The sequence below is a fragment of the Taudactylus pleione genome, unplaced genomic scaffold, assembly GCF_031769625.1.
Source record: "Taudactylus pleione unplaced genomic scaffold, aTauple2 ptg001314l, whole genome shotgun sequence".
In the NCBI taxonomy this organism is placed as follows: Eukaryota; Metazoa; Chordata; class Amphibia; order Anura; family Myobatrachidae; genus Taudactylus; species Taudactylus pleione.
This window is the reverse complement of record NW_028285714.1, coordinates 8,454,966-8,478,780: the sequence shown is the minus strand read 5'-3', so window position 1 is coordinate 8,478,780 and position 23,815 is coordinate 8,454,966. Positions and strand designations below refer to the sequence as shown.

Below are 23,815 nucleotides of genomic sequence, written 5' to 3'. Positions count from 1 at the left end.
ATAAATAGGCCCCTAAGTCTCATCAGTGCTATTATTTTTAAAAACAAAAATGTTTGCTTTTATTTAGATACTGTACTTGCCTAAGTGATTTCTTGTCCACTAAGGATAAAGAGTGTGCTTGACTGGGGTATTCATTTGTTTTTGGACACTTCTTGAAAGTCAACATTCTAAAATTACTCTCACACAATGTTTGAGGTACAGAATGCAACTTTGCTATAAAATATCAATGGCGGATCTTTAAGGCCTCAACCTTCGTGCAGCCCAACTCTTTTATTCTACACGTGATGTAAACTGGCAGATAGCCTCAAATGTTTATGTTCAGAAAAAGAGGGTATTTCTGCAGCGATGCCTTTCCACTAATTTTGGTTTAATGTCCGTGATACTGTGTTCCCCCACTGATGAATAGAACACTGGCACTAAATTTGTCTCCTGGGTGAGGTAGAGAGTGATCAGAAGACAGAGAGGATGATTGATCAGATTTTAGAGCTGCTGGAAAATAGTCTGTTTAATCTTTACAGCCCAATTTTAGACTAATTTAAATGAATTAGCCAATTGTATTATGATTATTAAGCAATGCAGTTTTTTAAAATAGACACTTTGTTCTCCAAATCCAGGGCCATATTCCCTTGTTAATAATTGTGAATAGAATAGACTAGATTCTTGTTTATTGTATATCAACCCTGAACACATGAAAAGCTCTGATGTAACAATTGTTGGTCATTAACACAATTTACTGGGACACATTTGAGCATAGAATGGCATAAAAGAATACTTTAATAGGTGTTGTGACAGTCACTGAGTGAACACATTGCATTGATGTTGTATCATGCAGCTGGTATGATTGTGTATTAGATTTACTTTACTGCCTAAAAAAAATCAAAATCCTGTATAAAAATATAACTATTCTATGCTGCTGGGAAATGAAAGTTCAACTGGTATAAAGATAACAGTACATTAATTTATTAAATACTCTATAATTTTGTGCAAGTCTTGACCCAAAACCCTGTTTTAGAATATGCATATTAAGACAAAATCATTACTTCAAGACATTTGTTTAGATTATTTATTGTAATACTAAAGGCTGAGACTTATATTTTTCTTATTGAAAATTATTTTTACACTGGCTTTTCAAGAATAATAAAAATGAGTGATTTTTATTTTTACTTTTTTATTGAAAATTGTATGCCTTAATGTAAAACATTTTATAGTATTTTTTGTTGTTATTATGTATTAGTCTATTTTTACAGTATATACCATAGTCAGTTCAGATTAAATTCCAATTGCCAGTCTGGGTAGTATAATTTGTCATAGTTCACTAAACTGTTTTTAAAAGAGAGAAGAATATTTAAAAGTTGTCATGTTATTTAGCATATGGTATTGTTCAACTTGTATTTATTTTCATTGTCTTGAACAAGAAGTAGTTTAATCAGCGTTTCTCTGCAATTGGAGTTTAAATAGAGTAAAAGATAAATGTTTCTTTCAGCACTTGGATACACAGCTCAGAAATCCCTGTTCAAGGTATTCATTTGGTGACACAAGGATATTTAAATATTACTACTTTTCTGCCTAGTCCTAATGTAGAACACCTATGTTGCCAGCAATTTGAGGGCAATAAATCTAATAGGAACCATATTAGCTAGGGTCAGCAAATGCAATGATGGGCTTTGCTGTAAGAACTCCCAGATTTTAGCCATTAGTCTCATCTTGCTAGGTAACTGTTAAGGAGAGATTGGCCAGAATGTAATTAAAGTGAATGCTGTCAGCAAAGTGCCAAACTCAGTTACTTGATGAAGGTCAAGGGCAGGAAAATAGTAAATGAGGTCAAGGTTACAGACAGGCAACGTAGTCAGAACTAGCTGAGTTAGTAGATAAAAAATGAAAGAGACTATACAGAATATGCACAAACAACTAATGGTACAGAGCCTGCTATTTAGGCACAGGTAGAGTTGGATTAAGCTGGCAGGCAAGTGATGTCACAGACATGTGCCAAGTATAAATAAGGAGAGATGCTCATATATGGGAGCAAGCAGACAGCATGACCAATAACAATTCTAGTGAAAAAGGTTAGTTACAAAACATTTGACCAGAAAGGCTGTGTTATATCTATAATGGGTGGAGGCTATGCAGTGCACATGTCCCCCTGTGTCCTTGGGGCCCCATGCTGAATACCCTGCACCCATATATTATACATACTTCTTCAGAGTCTGGATCTGCTGTAAACACAGGTAAAATGGTGCCACCACCATTTTCCTGAAGATTTGTACATTCCTGGTAGAGAAATCATTGAGTACATTGTGCATGGTCAGTAGACTCTGGCATAGTGCCATAGTCAACTTGCAACTCTTTAGCAAAAGAGGAGGGGACTCACCATTGTTCAAGTTCATTACTAACATTGATACCACCAACTGTAGGTGATTCTCTGTGCCTGCCATGTGTGTGGGATAGACCCCTTATGTTTCAGAATTGTTATATCTGATCTGACTTATTCATGTTTTAAAGATGAATGTTTCTGGCATCTGGTAAATGTGGTTAGGACCATTTACTCTGTTTTCAGATTGTAGGGCTAGAACAGTGTTTCTCAAACCTAGTCCACACGGAACCCTAAAAGCAAATGTTTTCCAGATCATCTAGCTGGAGCACAGGTATGTTAATTGACTAACACAATAGATCTACAGGTGGTACTAATTATTTATGACTATACCTTGAAAACGAGCAATGTTAGAGTTCCAAGAGGACAGAGTCTGGAAAACACTGGGCTATAGGATAAACCAGGGATTTCTCTGGGCCATAAAATATAGGCTTGCCCGTGCTGTGTGTGGTTATACTCTCTAGGATGTGGTCTTGGAGGCGTATGATTAGAATCACAGTCTGCTTAAATAGCATCATCAGGTTGTTAGTTATTGCCAAACATTATTTAAGTGAATAGAGAAGTAATTTAACTAGATAGCCCCACTATCTCTAGATCTCACACCACAAAATCAATTTCCTACAGTAGCTTCCCATCACATGACCCAATTTTCAAGGATGTTTAACTATTAGTGCATATAATTAAACTGTCCTGTAAACTGAAATGTGTAATAAACTGCCATCTTCTTAATGGTAATTTTTTTTTTACCTTTTACCACTCAGTGACCCCTTAGCTTTTTCCCTTCCAAACTTTTTGATGTCTTATTTATAGAAATTTAAATGTTTTTTTGACAAAGTCTAACGCTGCATACACATGTAAAGATTTTCTGTCCAACCATCCAACTAGTTGATTGGTTGGAATGAAAATTTGGTAACGTATGTGAGTAAATGATGATCAGCAATTTGCTCCTAAATGCGAGAACACAGATGAAAATGGTTGTTGAGACAAGTTTGTTAAATGTTTGATCTAAACAATTTGTTCAAACAACAGTTTTTGTCTATTTTCCAGCGTTTGGGAGAAGATTGCTGATTGTCATTTGCTTTCATACCTTACCAGATTTTCATTCCAACCAAACAACTAGTTGGATCGTTGGACAGAAAATCTTTACGTGTGTTTGCACCTTAAGTTATTTATTTTAGACATAAGATTGAATGCCAGATCCACTATAAAAAAGAACATATTATTAATGGTAGAACAAAGAAGCTAATTTTGAGTAAATCCATCAGTTAGCTAACCATTGACATATTGGAAACACCATTTTACATTGCAGATGGCAAAATGAAAATATATGGACATATTTAGAGTTGAGATAGGGAACCGCAGAGGGCAAATTTACTAAGTAGTATGTTTGAAATTGTTTTGCAAAGTTCATAACCATTGCAATGCTGCTGACAAACTACACTACAGTATATAAATCAACATGTTTTGGTCCTTTAGAAGTATAAAAACCACTGAATTACTAAGCAGCAGGTTTCTAAACCTGGTTTAGTGTACCCCACAAAATTGTTAAATCTAGACCTTAAAGCCTAGAATGTTAGTAAAAAAAATTGGGGGGACAAAGAGCACGGGGTCCTCTTGATTTTACACTAACCAGTACTATACTTTATCACTCAGGATGATGTCCCGTTGCCATAGTGCCAGCCAGTCCTTGGCCACTCAGCACAGGGCTGAAAACCTTAAGAAAGTGTGGGCCACAAAAAAATAGCAAGCGCCCAACCTCCAAGGGACTGTGATGATAGCACGAAGGGTATTTCCCTCACCTCTTGTTTGGTTTGCCTGGGGTTACTAATTAATATATTATAATAAATATATTATTATATATTTTTTTTTTTTTACTAGCGCACTACAGGTCCCAACTAGCCCTGTCATGCCTATTTTTAAAGGCTGTTGGGGTGTGCTGGCATTTGGAGAACAAAAAGTGCCAGATAGCCCTGCAGACAGGGCCCAATGGCACTTGTAGTGCACCTGCAAAGAGAATATTACCACACACCAAATTTGGTAATACTTTATTAATTAACCACACACTCATATTCCTCATTCACCATTTGAATACATACACATCACTTGAATAAGGTCCTTTTTGGTCCAAGTAGGCATCCCATATAATGTACAGTACTTGAAAAAAAATAAATCTAAAAAAAAGTCACCAGTTAGTGAAATATTGGGGGGAACCAATACTGTTTGTACCCCAAATTTTCCGCTACTGTTCTAGCATAGGCTTTAAAGCCTAGGGCTGTTTAAATATGAGGGGTATCCTAAAAGTAAATTTTACTATCCCAGAAACGAAAAATGAAAGAGAGGACAATTCTGAAAATATTTTTTTTTATTTATATACCTTTTTAAGTTGCTTCCCAACAGAATCACCATTAAGTTTTAAACAGTTGTCATAATGTGACATCAGTTTTTCAATGCAAGAACTAGTGTAGAAAATGTGTCCGTAGAGAGAAGCCACAAATTCAACTCAGCCTTAACCTCATCATCACTGTTGAATTTTTTGCCACCCAAATGTCCTTTGAGTGGTAAAAATAGATGAAAATCACTCAGTGCAAGGTCTGGAGAGCATGGTGGATGACCAGCTAAATTTTGTCAACAGTTCCTATATTTGTCTTGCCAAATGAAGATGTGCATTGTCCTAAAGCAAAAAGACCATTTACACACTCATACACTGTTCTCCACATAAAGCCACTAGGTGATGATGAATTTTGACAGCACTTTGAAAACCATATTACAGCATGCACTTCACAGTCATACACATTTTGCAGTTGCATCTCCATAGCTCAAGACCACTCAATTCACATTGGCTGCAGTGAGAATGTCTGTGTGTGGAATATAGTATGTTGCCAACATATACAGATGAAACATCCCTCTAAGCCACAAGCTATTTGTTTTTTTTCCACTGGTACTTTTTAAATGTAATAATTTTTGCATTTTTAATGAAAAAAAAAAATCTTGCTTCTTGCTTGTAAACTGTGTTTGTATTACAGTGGGATCAGTGTTTAAAAACCTACTTTTCTGACCTTATCTCCCTTCACACTCCCGCCTTCCCACTTTGCTCTACAAATGAACACCATCTTTACTGCCAACTAATTATGTCCTCCCACCTCCAATTTTTTGCCCATGCTGCTCGCTACCTCTGGAACTCTCTCCCTCCTCATATCAGATTCTCCATCTCACTACAAACCTTCAAACAAGCTTTCAAGGCCAACTTCTTTAACAAAGCCATCTAGCTCTGATACTAACCCACTGCTCCATGCTTATTGTCACTCTCATCCGTGTCACCCCTGTATTTCTTCACCTGCAATTTAGTATGTAAATAGAAAGTTTTTTAGACTGATAAGTCTAAGCTGGCGCTTTAAATTAGGAACACCTCACATGTATATGTAAAAGCAGGTGAACAATTTGTTACATTTAAAAATGTAGAGAGCAAAACTTCAGGACGTAGTCTGCAAGTGTGGAACTGTGTAGCAGTTCAATAGCTAATTAGCATGTGCCCACATAGGGATAATGGACAGTCCCGATATATTTACCAGCTTGATTGCTCTGCTCCGCGACTCCTAGCCAGCAGCTGGTCCTGTTGCAGAGTGTCTCCGCTTGACTGTTATCTTTAGTTGTTTGTTCGTATTAGCTGTGCTATATACGGTAGCTGAAATCACACTTGCCTCATCACTTAGAAGTTAGCATAGGGGAATCCAGTTTCCAAAACACTTGTGCAGTACAGAGCAGGCAAGTATGTAATCCTTAATGCATTTCTCCATCCAAATTACATCTACCTTCTGAGGAAACCATCAGACCAATTTGGACGGAGAAATACATTAAGGGATTACATACTTGCGTGCTCTGTACTGCACAAGTGTTTTGGAAACCGGATTCCCCTGGCGTTTTGCGGGTACCATTTAATGAAGCTGCCAGTTGAGGACTTGTGAGGCGTATATTTCTCAAACTAGAGACTCTAATGTACTTGTTTTCTTGCACAGTTGTGCACCGGGGCCTCCCACTTCTTTTTCTATTAAGGTTAGAGCCTGTTTGTGCTGTTCTCTGAAGGGAGTAGTACACACAGTTGTAGGAAATGTTAAGTTTCTTGGCAATTTCTCACATGGAATAGCCTTAATTTCTAAGAACAAGAATAGACTGTCAAGTTTCACATGAAAGTTCTTTTTTTCTGGCCATTTGGAGAGTATAATCGAACCCACAAATGTGATGCTCCAGATACTCTACTAGCTCAACAGAAGGCCAGCTTTTCAGCTGTGCTATCATAATTGCACAACGGTTTTCAAGGGTTTTCTAATCATCCATTAGTCTTCTAATGCACTTAGCAAACACAATGTACCATTAGAACACTGGAGTGATGGTTGCTGGAAATGGGCCTCTATACACCTATGTGGATATTCCTTAAAAAAAACCAGACATTTGCAGCTAATATAGTCATTTACCACTCTAACAATGTATAGAGTGTATTTCTGATTAATTTAATGTTATCTTCATTGAAAAAAAACAGTGCTTTTCTTTCAAAAATTAGGAAATTTCTAAGTGACCCCAAACCTTAGAACAGTAGTGTAATAAATAATGATAATAGTACTCATTTTTGTTTATAACAGTCTTATAAATGCTTCTTTTACCCACTGTCAGTTTGCAGCAAACCCCTATAACACCTATCTCTAATAAATTTACTCCAATTTACAACTGAAGCTGCACAATATTGTATATTGCATGTAAAAGTTGGCAAAAAAAAGATCATTTGCATAGCACCATGTTTTATCCACGTATAAATTTACACCCTATGCTTAGATTGGCTCCTAACTCTAAATGAGACACAAAATGTATAGTCTCTAAAGAACACAGAATGTTTTCTGTAAATTAGCAAAACCATGAAAAAATAACACTGATAAAAATAAACCAAAATGTAATCCTCTACAAGATGGTTTTATATAACTGACCTTATAAAGTTATATACCTGTATACATTCATGGCAGGAAAGATATATTACATTTACTGTCTGCTTGGAATGGCAGCAGATAGAGGTGTTTTATATGATGTAGGTTTAAGAGCATATGTAAAATGTATCTATTAACAATGAAACAAAATTCTGATCTTTGGGGACCTCTAAATACTGCTTGGAACAAACAATTATTTTTCCTATAACAGTAAAGCATCATATAGCTTCTATTCTCAATGAATTTTAAATGAAAAACAGACATTTATTGGTATACTCATAGTTTTGGTTGAGTGAAACATTATTTCAAGCTGAAATTGGTATTTGCTGAGGAAGGGGTTTGATATAAAATATAACCCTGTAATTATGTTATGATCTTTAATTGTATATTGTCACAATATTCTCCTGTAGAATCATTGTTCCTGGGGTTAGAAGTCACATATTGTAGAAATATCCTAGTACTCTGACTTAACATTAGGATGTACAGTAGGATTAAAGTGAATCTTTATAAAATAAAATAAATGAATACTTAAAGATAACAAAATACATTTGGACATTTCAGATTTGACTGAATTTCTGTTTATTATTTCAGGGACTGAGGCATTTTAGCTTACAGATAATAACTATTTATTATATGAATCAAATTACTGTGCATATTTGGAGAAGGTAAAGCAGCCACCTTTGGCATACTCAGTTGCTAGTAATTCATAGTGGTCCATGCCCCTTTAGAGCATACAGTCTAAATACCCAATTACACAAACTCATAACCTTGGCCTTTTTTTATATTTTTAAGAAGCCAATTAGGTGGCATAATTATCTCAGATACTGTGAGATAAAGTCATGTACAATATTAATTATGTCAACTAAACATATATAGTGGCAGTTAATTCCATTTGTTTTAATTCTCTCAAATATTTATGAGTTGAATAAACAAATTTCAAAAAGGAACCACATTTTTGGTCTGAAGATACATCCAGCTTTTGAAGAGCACAACTATTAAAAAATTAGTGGATTACTGATGTGTCTGAGATGATAGTAGACTTTTTTTCTGTGTGTATTCTACAAAGAACCACAGAAATGGTAAAATCTTTAATTTATTGCACCATGGTCATAACATAATTTGCCCTTTTTGAGTCTAATGGCCATGATGGATTCCAATGCCCTTCTGGCTTTACATTTTTTAACTTATATCATGTCAGTCTTGTTCGTCTTGTCATAGAAATTTTGATTCAGCTAGCAAAGTTATCTTTACATTTTTACACTAATATTGTCTGAATTTCTCAAATTATTTTGATATTCTAAAAACAGAAGCGTCCTAATACACTGTTGCTTCAGTTCTCCAAACAGCCCCTTTTGGCGTGCCAGATATGTGCAACTCGGCAAATACTGGGAGTTTTTTTCACTCAAAAATGCATTGGAAACTGTGCTGATTAATCTGATATGCAACACTGGTATATCTGTGTGCAACTGGGGGCCATATTCAATTAGAAGCGAAAAGTCAGTTTCCGTGATACTTTTTCACCAATGACGTCACTTTCGCCGATTTCATTTATCCCCGTATTCAATTGTAGTGACTTTTTGCTGGTGCATTAACACAATGCAATGCAATGTAATAGGCGAAAAAGTTTAGCCGATGCATACCCGGTGGAAAAAAGTGCAGAATTGAGGTTTTGGGGTGCATTGTTTCAGGAACCACCCTGCACCCTTTGGACACCCCTTCTGATACTAACTGCATCAAAAAATGCAAACACCCCCACAAAGGACACCCAAAAAAAGCACTTAGAAAAATGGGGGGGAAAAATTCAAGTGGGGGTACAAATTCAAAAACTAGCAAAATAGACTTTGGGGGGGGTCTGCAAGTATGGGGGAGGTGTGTTTTTGATTGCAGGTGTTTGCTGAAGGTGTGTTTTTGATGCTTCTTAATGCTTGACATTAGCAACTTTAAAATAAGCTTGCACCAATTTTCATGTACCCAATATTTGATGGGAATACTTGGCTTCCCCCCAAAAAAGTTGCAAAATGCTATTCTTCACCACTTGCTGAAAGACCATAAATAGTGCCTATTTAGACCATTTAAAAACCCCAAGTACCTTTAGCAGGGCTATTCGGGGGTACCCATAGTGATCCCCCATGTCAGGGCATCTTTTGGGGGGTGTCAGGCTCATTTTCCCAAAATGACAGAATTTTTCACCATTTTCAGTTTCGCCGGGTCCCATTTTCACCGATTTGGAATTGAATATGGGGATAAGCAGGGACGAGCACGATACTTTTTCACACCCACAACCAGCGATGACGGTGAAAAGTCCAGCAATGGACTTTTCGCTTCTGATTGAATACGGGCCTTAGTCTGAATCTGTTTATAAGATGCTACGATGCAGTGGCTGCAGCTTTTTTCCCCACCATGTTCCATTGTACTTCATATACAGTCTCTGGTGTATACAAATATACAAGTGTTGCATATCAAATTAATCAACACAGTCTCCTGGTGTGTCCTAGTTGCATCAAAATGCAATTAAGATGCATTTTTGGTCGAAAATGATGACCAGCGCTAGCAGAGTTACAAAGAATCTGGGGTCTTACTCGTGCCAGGTGTCACATGACATATTGATTCTAAATTTATGAATATACATCTGTACATGTTTTGATTTTATTTGTTTATGAGGTTCCTGCAGTTGAGTAAGCTGCTTAAGGTTGATATTGACTTTTAAGTGTTTGCCGTTTGTTATGCTATGATCCATATTTAATGGTTGCATCCCTGATGACAGTCTTATGCTCTTCCTTTGGAGAGTTGTGTTTCTGAATTTGTTCTGTTCAAAATATTCTTGAAACTAGGCTAAAATACATTCTTTAAACTCTTTGATGTTTATGTTTATTTCAGTTTCCAATGTAGATCATCTCTTTGGTTTTTAAATATGCCAAAGTTAGCCCAGATAATAGTGTGAGTGTTCCTACAGTAGGTGTTGGGGTTCATGTCAGTTCCAGAGAACTAATGAATGAATTCTCTACATACAAAAAATGTGTACATTCCAAAATTTGAGTTGTGAAAATTTAAATATTTTGAGTGTGGGAAGGTGTAGCCATGGGAGGACGGATTACACAAGCTCCATGGGGGAAATGTGGTCATCTACAATTTGCAGACATTGGCAAGTTCTCAGTGAGTTCAGTTTATGTTTTAAATTGGCAGTCTTTTAAAAAGCAAAAATAATCTGATTTTGCCTTTTTAAATGATTGCCCCTCTAAAATATCAGACAGACTCAGCGGAATCTCAGTGATGCCTGAAAGTCACAGGCTTTTACATCTCCCTCCATGTGTCTATCAGGCCAGCCTTACCCATATGCTGTATTTAGTAAGGAGTTTTAAGCTTGCCATAAGGGGTGAAGAATTACTGGGTCCCATCTAAATGTGCCAGTCTGATAGTATTAAAGATGACACTAATCACCATCAAGCTTTTTTATGTTACCTTCTGTTGTAAAAGTAGTCAGATAGGTTGGTTATACCAAAAGACATGTGATGGCAGTTGACAACTTAAATGGCAAATTTGTTTCCAAAAACCACTCCGAAATTGTCATTTTTTTATGATTATATTTGGTCAAGAACATATATTTAATTCTTTTTCAACACTATTTTATATAAAAAAAAATATTTATATGCTTTTGAAACACTTAACATTAACATTGATTTTTATTATCTTGGTCATCAATATATCTGACTATTGATGTTTGGAACATCATGACCACCACGACTTTGATTTTCCCAGCATCTGATCCTCTGACCATCTGCCAGATATACACTGGGGGGCTAAGTGGTGTTCATTTACATTTTCCAGTTGTATGGTCCTCTCTGCAGCAGCCGGCTCAGGGGTCGAGCCATGTTGATCGATCAGCAGTGATTGGCAGCATGGCAGACACTGGGGGAGGGTGCAGGATGCAGATGGGCCCAGTGGCAGACTGAAACATGAAAGGCCCATGGGGGATGCAGTGGTAGGGGCCCATGCTTAAAGCATGTGGTGATCCACCAGAGGGGGTGTGTTGAGCCACCACAGATGCTTGGCCAACCAATGGGCAAATCTTGGTGTAGTTTTTATAGAAGGGAACAAAGCTCCCATGTTGATCAACATTCCCGGTAACTGACCATCTGGTGAGTAACAATCTATAATTTGAAACCTGGAACGTGACACCTAGAGGACGGGGGTAGGCCCACATGCATTGCAGCCCACCGGGGATTTCCCCTGTACCCCTGTGGACCAGTCCAACCCTGAATGGACTTGGGAGATTTATCTTCTGGTAGTCGCCCAGTGTCTGTTTCTGACAGGTCACATCGTTTGCAGCTATGTCAGTTAAAGCACAGCCTGGCATGGTCACAAATGATGCAAGAACGCCAGGCAAGTGGTTAAAAAGGGCTAACATTTTTAAGAGGAGGGAAGAAAGAAGTAGTCATAGTACTCGCATGTAGAGGGACTGGCCACTCTAATGAAGCCTAATGTTCAAGGAAACAAATGTATTGTTATAGATATTGTTTAGGCTCATAATTTGGGATAGCAAATGAAAAAAATGGACTAGCTGTCCTTGTGTTTACCCATCTAGAACCTTAAGCACTACAAATACTATTTATACATCCCAACTCATTTTAAACAAATAAGAGTTAGTAATGTTTAACTCTTAGGATATTTACCCTTGGAGGAAAGCTTAATAGAACCAATAATAATTGACCAGAGGAGATATAAACCTTTACCTGTTGTGCAACTGCAACCCCAGAATGCTCTGCCACAATTCAGCATGTCCTAATTGCAAAACTGTGGCAAGGCATGCTGGAATGTGTAGTTCCACAGTAGCTAGAGTGCAGCATATTGAATACCCCTGTTTTAATCACTTGCCTGACATTGTTGTATTATTTGCATCCATGCTAGGCTGTGCATTCCCTGACATGGTCGCAAACAAGGCTACCAGTCAGAAGTGCCCACTGGGTGGTTCCCGGTCCCTCTGCATTCCTGTACCCTCCCTCAGGAAATGCTGTGCTATGTTATGTTTCAAAAAACCCAACAATTTCTTGAGCGATTTTGGAAAATATCTCAGCCAGTTAAGTGGTTAAAATAATTTAGGGATTTTTAGATGCTTGTTTTAGATAGGGGTGTGCACCGGCCACTTTTCGTGTTTTGTGTTTTGGTTTTGGATCTGGATCTTTCTTTGTGTTTTGGATCTGGATTGGTTTTGCCAAAACCACCCTTCCGTATTTTGGGTTTTGGGTTTTGTGTTTTGGATCTGTATTTTTTTTTAAAAAAAGAATAAAAACAGCTAAAATCACAGAATGTGTTGGTTTTTCTGCTCCTATGCTATTATTAACCTCAATAACCTTAATTTCCACTCATTTCCAGTCTATTCTGAACACCTCACAATAGTGTTTTTATGTCCAAAAGGCTATGCTAAGCGACAGGAGAGGGCGGCACAAACATGTGGCCCATCTAGGATTGGCACTGCAGTGGCAGACAGGATGGCAGTTTGAAAAACTAAGCCCCAAACAGTACATAATGCAAAGAAAAAAGAGGTGCAAGATGGAATTGTCCTTGGGCCCTCGCACCCACCCTTATGTTGTATAAACAGGACATGCACACTTTAACAAAACAATCATTTCAGCGCCAGCGTCTGCCACACGACTATGGCTGAAATGATTGGTTCGTTTCGGCCCCCACAAAATAGCTGACACTTAATCTGTCCCTGCACAAACTGGCTCTACGGAGGCAAGATGTCGTCCTCATCCTCCTCATCCACCAATTCCTCACCCTCTTCAGTGTTGTGTACATCCTCAACCTCACAGACTATTAACTCGTCCCCACTGGAATGCACCACCACAGGTCCCTCTGTACGTTCTGGAGGCTGGTCTCCCTGGAAGAGTTGGTAATTCATTTTTATGAACATCATCTTCTCCACATTTTGTGGAAGCAGCCTCCTACGCCTTTCGCTGACAAGGTTCCCGGCTGCACTAAACACTCTTTCGGAGTACACACTGGAGGGGGACACCTCAGGTAAAATAGAGCCAGTTTGTACAGGGGCCTCCAAATTGCCTCTTTTTCCTGCCTGTACAGGTACAGACTGTCTGATATGCCTACTTGGATGCTGTCACCGATGTAATCCTCCACCATTCTGTCAATGGTGACAGTATCATATGCAGTGACAGTAGACATGTCAGAAATTGTTGCCAGGTCCTTCAGTCCGGACCAGATGTCCAAACTTGGTCCTGCCTGCCCTGCAACACTGCCAGCGGGTTGCTTAGGATACCTAAGTTTTTTCCTGGCAGCCATAGTTGCAGGAGAAAATGAAGATGGAGCTGTTGACGTGTCACGTTCGCTTCAGCTGACAGTGTTTTCACCAGTAGGTCTTTGCACCTCTGCAGGTTTGTGTTGGCCAGAAAGAGAGACACCACATAGGCTTTAAACCTAGGATCGAGCACGGTGGCCAAAATGTAGTGGTCTGATTTCAACAGATTGACCACCCTGCAATCCTGGCAAAGCGAATGAAGGGCTTCATCCACAAGTCCCACATGCTGAGTGGAATCGCTCCGTCTTAGCTCCTCCTTCACTTTCTCCAGCTGCTTCTGCAAAAGCCTGATGAGGGGAATGACCTGACTCAAGCTGGCAGTGTCTGAACTGACTTCACGTGTGGCAAGTTCGAAGGGTTGGAGAACCTTGCACAACACGGAAATCATTCTCCACTGCGCTTGAGTCAGGTGCATACCCCCTCCTTTGCCTATGTCATAGGTGGATACATAGGCTTGAATGGCCTTTTGCTGCTCCTCCATCCTCTGAAGCATATAGAGGGTTGAGTTCCACCGCGTCACAACCTCTTGCTTCTGGTGATGGCATGGCAGGTTCAAGAGTGTTTGCTGGTGCTCCAGTCTTCGGCACGCAGTCGCTGAATGACAAAAGTGGCCAGAAATATTTCGGGCCACCCAAAGCGTCTCCTGCCAGCCCCTGTTGCTTTTCAGAAAATTCTGCACCACCAAATTTATTGTGTGAGCAAAACATGGGACTTGCTGGAATTTGCCACTGGGCGATGATTTCCCTCAGTTTCTCTAAGAGGTTGTCGGCGGTGTGCCTATTACTGAAACCGGTGATACACAGCGTAGCCTGCCTTGGAACGAGCTGGCATTTCTGAGATGCTTGCTACTGGTGACGCTGCTGTTGTTGCTGCGTAAGGTGATACATCTACCCAGTGGGCTGTCACAGTCATATAGTCCTTAGTCTGCCCTGATCCACTTGTCCACATATCCGTGGTTATGTTGACATTGGGTTCAACCACATTTTTCAGGACACTGAGGACACTTTTTCTGACGTTTCTGTACAGTCTCGGTATCACCTGCCTAGTGAAGTGGAATCTAGATGGGATTTGGAACCGGGGACACACTACCTCCATCAATTGTCTAAATCCCACTGCACTAATGGCGGATACCGGACGCACATCTAACACCAACATAGCAGTCAAGGCCTCAGTTTTACGTTTTGCTTCAGGATGACTGCTGTCATACTTCATCCTCCTCGCTAAGGACTGTTGGAGGGTCAATTGTTTAGTAAAAGTAGTGGTGTTCCTACTTCCTCTCTGGGATGATGAACGACTCCCAGTAGCAGCAACAGCAGCAGCGGCAGCAGTAGGTGAAGCAATGCAGGATCCTCTGGAGGAATCCCGGATAGGAGAGTCAGTCATGCCAGAGACATGGCCTGCAGGACTACTTCCGATCCTGACTATGGAGGAAATTGACGAGGAGGGAGTTGATGGTGTGGTTTGCAGGCACTTGGATACAACAGGACAACGGGATTTAGGTGTCCCTGGACTGCTTATGGTCTTAGCCAAAGTTTCTGAACTTGACAGTAACTTTTTATGAAAGCGCTGCAGGTGCCGTATAAGGGAGGATGTTCCTAGGTGGTTAACGTCCCTACCCCTACTTATTTCAAATTTACATATGGTACATATGGCAAGACAGTTGTTGTTTGGATTTGGATAGAAATATTGCCAGACCAAAGAGTTGGAATGTTTGGTCTTCTGCCCAGGCATGACCGTGATGGGCTTTTTCATCCCACGGACAACAACTGTCTCCCCCGGAGCCTGATTTAAACAAACCACATCACCATAAGAATCCTCCTCGCCAACTTCCTCCTCAGCGCCAGCTACACCAGTATCCTCATCCTGTTGTACTTCAACAGTGACATCTTCAATTTGCATATCAGCAAGTGGACTGTGGGTGCTCCTTTCAGCAGGGGGTATGCAAATGATGGAAAGAGCCACCTCTTCCCGTCCAGTGCTGGGAAGGTCAGGCATCGCAACCGCCACCACATTTGGACTCTCCTTGGGGATTTGTGATATCTTCTTAGAACGCACAGTTCTTCGCTGTGCTTTTGCCAGCTTAACTCATTTGATTTTTTTAGCAGGAGGAGGGCTTCCATCGTCATGTGAAGCTGAACCACTAGTCATGAACATAGGGATAGACCATAGCCATTCCTTGCCACTCCGTATCATAAATGGCATATTGGCAAGTTTACGTTTCTCTTCAGATGATTTAACTGTTTTTTTTAAGGTCATTTTCCTGAACTTTGGCCCTCATTCAGAGCCGTTCGCTATTTGCGGTCGTTCGTTTAAAAACAAGGGGTGGCTATTCAAATGATCCGTACGCACATTGTAGTCTGTTCACACCTCTAAGTCTGAACGAGCGAGCAAAACATACGCTCGTTTATTTGTTAAAAACGCCCCCTGGCCGCTCGCATCCTACGTCATGTCCGCTATTTATTAGATTAATCGAGTACATCGACCAGCGTATGAACTGCTCGCTATTCTTGTGGTTGGTGTTTGCTACCACAAATTTGCGAGCAGTTCTGGCTATAAAATAACCCAGTGACGTGAACAATGACGCTGCTGTTTTAAATATACACACCCATAAAACGCCCGTTTTGACTTTTAAGCACGCCTGCGTTCGGATCTCCACTCCCCATTTTCAAGCACCTTCCCCTGTTACCACCCACATACGCCTCATTCTGTCATTCAAAATAGCAGGCACTCGCTATATTGCGTACCAACGATTTTTGGCCGCACTGACTGGTTCGCGCATGCGTACTAAAAACCGTACGCATGCGCAGATGTGCAAACATCGCTCGGAACGAGCGTACTGCCGCTAACGAGCGGCTCTGAATGAGGGCCTTTGTCATTTGGGATTGTATGTGCCCTCTACTATGACTTTGGGCATCGGCCTTGGCAGACGACGTTGATGGCATGTTATCGTCTATGTCATGACTAATGGCAGCAGCTTCAACACTAGGAGGAAGTGGTTCTTGATCTTTCCTAATTTTATTTTTATCAGAGAAAGTTTGGTCCTCCATTTATGTTATATTGATTTGATATATACGTACGGCTAAGGCGCACACAAACACAGAAAATATATTTTTTTTTTTGCTGGAGACTAGTGCACTTTGTGGGTTACACCACCCTTTAATAAATGAGCCAGTCGGCTCTTTACTTATGGGACACAGGCGGATGCTTGGCACTGCTCCTTTGTTGATGCACGTGCAGCTACAGTGCACACAATTCACAAACACAGTAAATATTTTTTGTTTTGTTTGAAGTGTACTTTGGGGGTTACAGCACCCTTTAACGGACAAGCCAGCAGGCCCTTTACTAATGGGACACAGGCACACGCTTGGTGCTGCTCCTTTGTTGATGCACGTGCAGCCAAGTGCACACAATTCACAAACACAGAAAATATTTTTTATTTTGTTTGGAGTGCACTTTGGGGGTTTCAGCACCCTTTAACGGTCAAGCCAGCCGGCCCTTTACTTATGACACAGGCGCACGCTTGGCACTACTTTGTTGATGCACGTGCGGCTACTGTGCACACAATTTACAAACACAGAAAAAAAAAAAAATTTTTGCACTTGGGGGGAGCACCCCTGATGGACAGAGCACCCCTGGACAACACTACAGCACCCCTTTAGGACTGGGACACTGCACAGGACTTTGGAGTGGACACAGCCCCTATGGACAACTGACTGCACAACACAGTCCAGCCAGCCCTATGGACTTTGGAGGAGTGGACACAGCCCCTATGGACAGCAGCAGGACAGCGCAGCACAGCACAGCACAACACTACACTGCACTACACTACACAGCCCAGCCAGCCCGAACTCCCACCCTCCTTCACTGTCCACAGCCGAGTGAGAAAATGGCGCTGACGCGGGTACCTTATATAGGATCCAAAACCCGCGAGACCCGGAAGGCGGGATGATGATATTTTGCCTCGATTTCAGATCCGAGTCAGGTGGGAAAAGTCGAGCCTGACTCGGATCGGCCTCGGATCGGGGGGGCTCGGGGGGGTTCGGATTTCAGAAATCTGAACCCGCTCACCCCTAGTTTTAGATAAAATGAAAATGTTTGTATTGTCTATTTATTTTTGTGTTGATGTAGTAATTCATTCATTTGTTAGTTACCTTTTAGTACATTTTCTTCATACAATATTGTAAACTTAATTTTTTCTTTATATGTGTAACTTTGTAAACACTCTAACACTGTTAAAGAGTACAGTAGATAACTTTACTTGTGGCTCAGTGCCCTGCCAGTCTCTGTTTGCCATACCTTTTTATAAAATTTCCAGCAGCAGCTCTTGGGCAGCCTCAGCTTGCTTATGTCAATATATTTACAATGAATGTTATTGAACCAGTTAGGCTGAGTTTTGGGAATTCTGGGTTTATCACAAAGTTCCAAAACCACTAAACAGAAGTGAATATCCTAGTGTCCTTAAACCTACTTATGATGTGGAATTAAATATATCAAACTCTTTCGTAGAGGTGCTGGGATGTAGATATGTGACAAGGCCGCCGGTTACAATCCCGACAGCAGAATTCCAGCTAGGGATTTATGATAGGCATCAAAATACAGATGCTTATCATAATCCCGAGGCATTAATGAAGGACAACGTCTGCCCGAAAGAGTTAAGTCCGGAGCGCCCATCCTGCTAGCTGTGGGGGGGAGGTTTAGGTTTAGGGCAGTTAGCAGGGCTGGCGTTAGGTTTTGGGGGGGGAGGTTAGGGTTAGGCACCCCTAGGGGGATGGGTTAGGGTTAGGCACCCCCCTGGGAGGGTCAGTTTTTGGGAGCTGTAAAGGGTGGTTAGGGTTAGGCACCCCCGAGTGGGAGGTTAGGGTTAGGCACTTGGAGGGGAGGTAAGGGTTAGGCTCCACTAAGCGAGGGTTATGGTTAAGGGGAGGGACAGGGGAGTTTAGTATACTTAACTGCCTCTGTTGGGATTTTAATCCAGTCTGGCGACCACTGTCGGGATATGAACTGGCCACAAGTTTTTCAATACCATTCCGGTGGTGCTTATGCAGTTTTGAACATTTTGGGCTAAATTGACTAAGCAAAAAATTTGGTATCATTTCTAAACTGCCAGATACCGCCATGGATCGACTGCAGTTTTCAGGTCTAACAGGTATGGGCAGGTACAGTATATTGCCCATCCTGAGTAAGCTTAGTCCGATAGTCGCGATGGTGATCTGATGCTGACAGGAGGCACCATTTTCTGCAGATGCTTCCTTCTGTATTAGAATATTAGTATTACAGTATTGCACAGCCACTTCCAAGCTCCTGTGGAATACCACCCATCTCTAAATAAGGCTCTAATTGTTAAAGGAGAACATTATAGGAAAGTAGGAGTAAGACATCATATTTTTTTTTAAGTTGTCTTGTAATATTTTCTATTTGAGGTCTGTTTTCCATATATTGTTTTTAAGTCCTGTGTGTGTTTCTTTATAGTTGTGCATGAACCCTTGTGTTTTGGTATTGGTAAAACTACACTTAACTGTTTTGGTTCAGTTTTGGATTTCTTTAAAAAATTGATAAAAACAGTTAAAATCATGTTAATTGAACCTGAGTTTGTTACTATATTAATATCAATAACATTCATTTCCAGTCAATTTTGACTAATTTTGGCACCTGAAATCATGAAGGAGGGTCTTACATGTGTAGCACCCCGCTGCTCTTGTAAGCGAGATTCAATATTAGGAACTTCTGCTAGGGATGTCTACAGAGAGGAAAGGGTAAGGCTATAACTGTATACAATCTCAGTCTGGCTTCAAATTTATTTTAGACTCTAAACTTAACCAATACATCAGTTTTATACCCGACAGACCATGTATAACCTCAATGTAATTTTACTGTGCACAAGTATAACAGAGACAATTTTACTATTTTTATTTTACAGGAACTCTGGATCTGACATGATTGTCCGGTTCAACCAGGACACTGTGGAGTAATAGGTTAGTATAACAAAACCGCAACACTAATATGTCATCATTTTTCACTACACTTACCGAACAATAGTTTTCTTCTAACTATTATTAATCCCTACTGGACAGCTAAGTATCAGATAATTAATAAGTTCAATTAGTCAGTTCGGTGTTATCCACTTTGATGGTGCATATATAACGTTACCAAACTTTAAATGAACTAGCACTTATTAGTTTGTGACAGCCTCACTGTTAGAATTCGATTTAAGGTTTGGAGAAAACTCGAGTTTCTCTCCTAGCTGTAATTGCCTTTTGCTGGGAGAGGTATCTGGCAGTATTTCTTGACTGACTTAGGTTACTTAATTGGCTACAGTAGCAAAAATGTACTAAAGGGGGTTTAGCGATTATACCAAACGATTGCACAATAAAGACGTCGTTATCGTGCAATCGCTTGCAAATCAAGTATGCATCGCACATGCATTGGGCATGTTTTTGGTCAGAAACCACCAGCGATGTGCATGCCCGCTAGTCGTTCCAACATCTATCATCGCCCATACATGCTGGTTAACCTGACGATCCCATGCATGTTCGAGGATGATGGATGTGCTTAGACTAAACGATTGAGCGTTCAGTGTAGGCACATCACTAGACTTGGAAACGACAGCACGATTACAATGTCATAATCATGCTGTCATTTCCATGTCTACTAGTGGATACATGGCTTAAGATTCCTATGGTGCAACTATGTTGTGGTTCATAGGAGAGTGAGTTAGAGTAAACTGTATCCACATTACTATATTTCTTTCAGCTGTAATACACATCTATAACCTTGGTGCAGTAGACTGAGAAGGTGAGAATTGTAACTCTTCAGCTGCTATTAATCCTGTGCCTAAGGTGGCTAACTTTAGATCAGTGGGAAACTGAAGCAATACAGTTCTCTAATGCGGTTAAACCCTTCCTCTATGATACTTGCAGCCTAATATCTCTCTCGGTGTAGCACTTCAAATAAACTTTCCACTAATTTTTTGGAGGGGACAAGGGTAATGCAGGTGATTTCTTGCCTTCCAGTCTTAATTAACAGTACTGAGGTGAACTGCACTGGTACTATAAGGTTAGATGGTAGTTAGTTGCAGTCTTATGGACTTGAGACTCACAGTCTACCTGCTGATTGATTGACTGAGGCTTTCACTAAGGGCCCAGTGTACCTGCTTACCACTCAAATGGCATACTAGGATATCCTCCAACCTCTGCACAGGATCACGCAGACACTGCAAGGTAACTGCCTCTCAATGCCCAGTCAGTCCTTGCACTTGTCTGCAAGCTTCGTCCTGGCTGCGCCTCTGAGCCAAACAGGTCTGCCTCTTCTTCCATCTCATCCAGACTTCCCTTTTCACCAGTGGGGAACGGAAGTCCCTGGTAGCTCCAGTGCTCTATCTGCAGATTATTGCCTCTCTGGCTGCCACATGCTGCTGTCTGCTGCCAGGTAGGTGTGCAGGTCTGGTCCTCCTATCTGTTTCCTCAGGAGTGCAACTGTCAACTGCTGCTTCCTTCCAAGTGACACCTGCCCGAGACTGGTCATGTGACCTGCTCCTGATGACCTGAGCAGCAGAGACTGCTGGGAATTATTTGCATAGTGTTAGGCATAATACGTTGCATAGTGAGGTATTACTCATGCAATCAAAAACACTCAAGATCTGTTTTTAATATCCAACTTGCGGGAAGTTCTGAGTTAGGACTCTGTTCTACTCAGAGCCCCAAAGTTCCAGTGTTTTCTGTTTTCAGCAAAACCAAATAGCTATTTATTTGTGAGTGAGTGTGTATGGTTTTTTGTTTTATATTTTTGTTTATATATTTCTGTTAACGTTCAGTCATGTCTGGTCCATCCTCCATAGCCCAATTGGATGATATTCCTGTCACTCAATGCCTGTCAAACTCAGTTAATTTACCTGCTGTTTAAACAATAATGCCTGTCTGAGCCTAGTCATTTTTTTTGGGTGCGTTTGCTGATGGTTTTACAGCATTTTTCAAAACTGCCATTTGATAAATCTGGGGTTTCTACTTTTCCATAGTCTAAAACATTAATGGTGCTGTTATATTCAATTATATTCGAGTCTATTCTAAATCATGCTTTCTCTGCAGTTTTGCAGTGGTTTTGGCCTTAGTAAATCGGTGGGTTGCAAAACAGCCACAAATCCGCCAGGATTTAGATCCCACTGCTTAATAAATGTAGCCCTTTACTGGAGACTCCCCTACCCATTGCTACTAATACAACATTATAGGTAATTTGTGATATGCTCAGACAAATGCCTTTGAAAAGGTTTCTATATACACATTTTATTCACAGTATTTGCCTGATGCTGCAGTGTCTAAGGCAAGCATGGATGTTATGGCTTTAGAGCCTGATGCATCTGCTAACCAATATGGGTGGCACAGAGTTCTGTTCTATAGATTGGCATCTTATACTGCCATGAGAGTGTTCCATGAAAGACTCCAAAATGGTCACCTAAGATCCATGAGATGACATTGTGCATATAACTTGGACACATGGGAATCACTTTCATCCACCAAAACCTCCTTAGGGTGAACTTAGACAAGGTAGAAATGGCATGTTGTCATTGTTGAGGATGCAGACTGTACTGGGATGGCTACTGTGATGTACCTCATGTTAGATTTAGGGCTCTAGATAACCCAAGGTACCTCAAGGATTCTGGATCACACAGACAAGACAACAGAGAAGATAAAACTGTATATTTAGTATATTTTATGGTAACAATTTATAACACAATTGTAACACTAAATGATAACTTAAACAATTGCCAGGTTAATTTCCAGACCCTTGGGTTAGATCTTGCCAACACTGGAGGACACAATACTTCACACTCTAAGGGTCTCATTCAGAGGCGGTCGGAGGATGCAAGCGGTCACTCAGAAACTGGGCGGCCACTTGCATCCTGACCGCCTGCCTCTGTAGCGGTCGTTAGGCTGTGGGTTAACACCCACAGCTCTAACGACCGCTCGGGTGATGGTCCCGATGGTCAGAGACCATCGCGACCATCGGGGCTTACGACGAGACCCTAGGGAAGGGTCTCACTTGTCGTTAGCCCCGGAGAGCTTCTGGCTCTGTCAGAGCCGGAAGCTCTCCACTGACATCACTAGTGATGTCAGTGGGGCCTCCCCAAAATGGCAGGCGTTCCCATGGGAACGCCTCCGTTTGGGCTGCCACCCCTCCGGCCCACCTTCCAAATGGGGCAAGCTGTCAATCAACATCGACAGCTCGCCCCCTTTGGAAAGAGACCCGCTACGACCGGCGCTGTCGGTCATAGCGGGTCTCAGAAATGCGCACGAGGGAGCACTGGCACTGGCAAAACATCGAGGCGGACGTGTGGTCATAGACCATACAGCCGCCTCTGAATAAGGTCCTAAGTACTTACTCATGTCAGTCACACCAACCACCAGTTCTCCAAAAACCATGTATCTTTATTGACAAATTTCCATTGGCCGGCCTGTATCTGGAAAGCTGTTTTCACCTGATATTTTAGCTTGTTGAAACTAGGTGAAGGGGGTGAATAGAAAGGACACGCTGCCATATATTGACTCCATGAAAACACTTTGATAGTTCACCTGGCAACAGTCATGGCATCATAACTTAGCACAATGAACAACGCACTTATAAAATCTCACTGACAGTATGCTGCCTATACCTCCTCACCCACAATGTTGCACACCAATAAGCATAAATTAGCAGTAATCCATGATATATCAATTTTCTAAAAGAGGATTGTCACAGCTATTGTCCTGCTTTATGGTGGTGTATGTTGCAACTCTAGCCCAAGGGAAGCTATTTTGATGAGGTCTTCAGGACAAATTTCGAGCACATCACAATCATCTTCTGATTGCTTTTACCAGCATTGTTGGAATGATACCTTTTGCTAAATTCACGAAGGCACAGTTAATGTCTGGATAGAGGCAGGACAAATTACCAGACTCTTCATATTTCACTTTTCATTCTCTTCTATCAAGGTGGCAGACCTAAAGTTTCTTTAACTGACTGTCACACAAGCTTACTTTCACTAATGTACTGTTGCAAGCTTTACTATTCAGTCTGCAATCATCCTTATATATTAGATTTACATATAGGACATGTTTCACTCTAATAATCATTAAGGACATTATTGAGAGCCAGATGCATCCAAAATCACAAAGTGTGATCGCAAATACACTCACA

At 40.8% G+C, this 23,815-nt stretch overlaps 1 long non-coding RNA gene across 2 annotated transcripts in view; it reads left to right on the top strand.

The window, feature by feature from the left end:
- Window positions 1-23,815, top strand: part of LOC148443237 (uncharacterized) — a 233,630-nt gene that overhangs the window by 161,252 nt on the left and 48,563 nt on the right. For both annotated transcript variants that reach the window (XR_015875716.1, XR_015875715.1), the window contains exon 3: window positions 19,566-19,620. This is a non-coding gene — a long non-coding RNA (uncharacterized LOC148443237). The remainder of the gene's footprint in view (window positions 1-19,565; window positions 19,621-23,815) is intronic.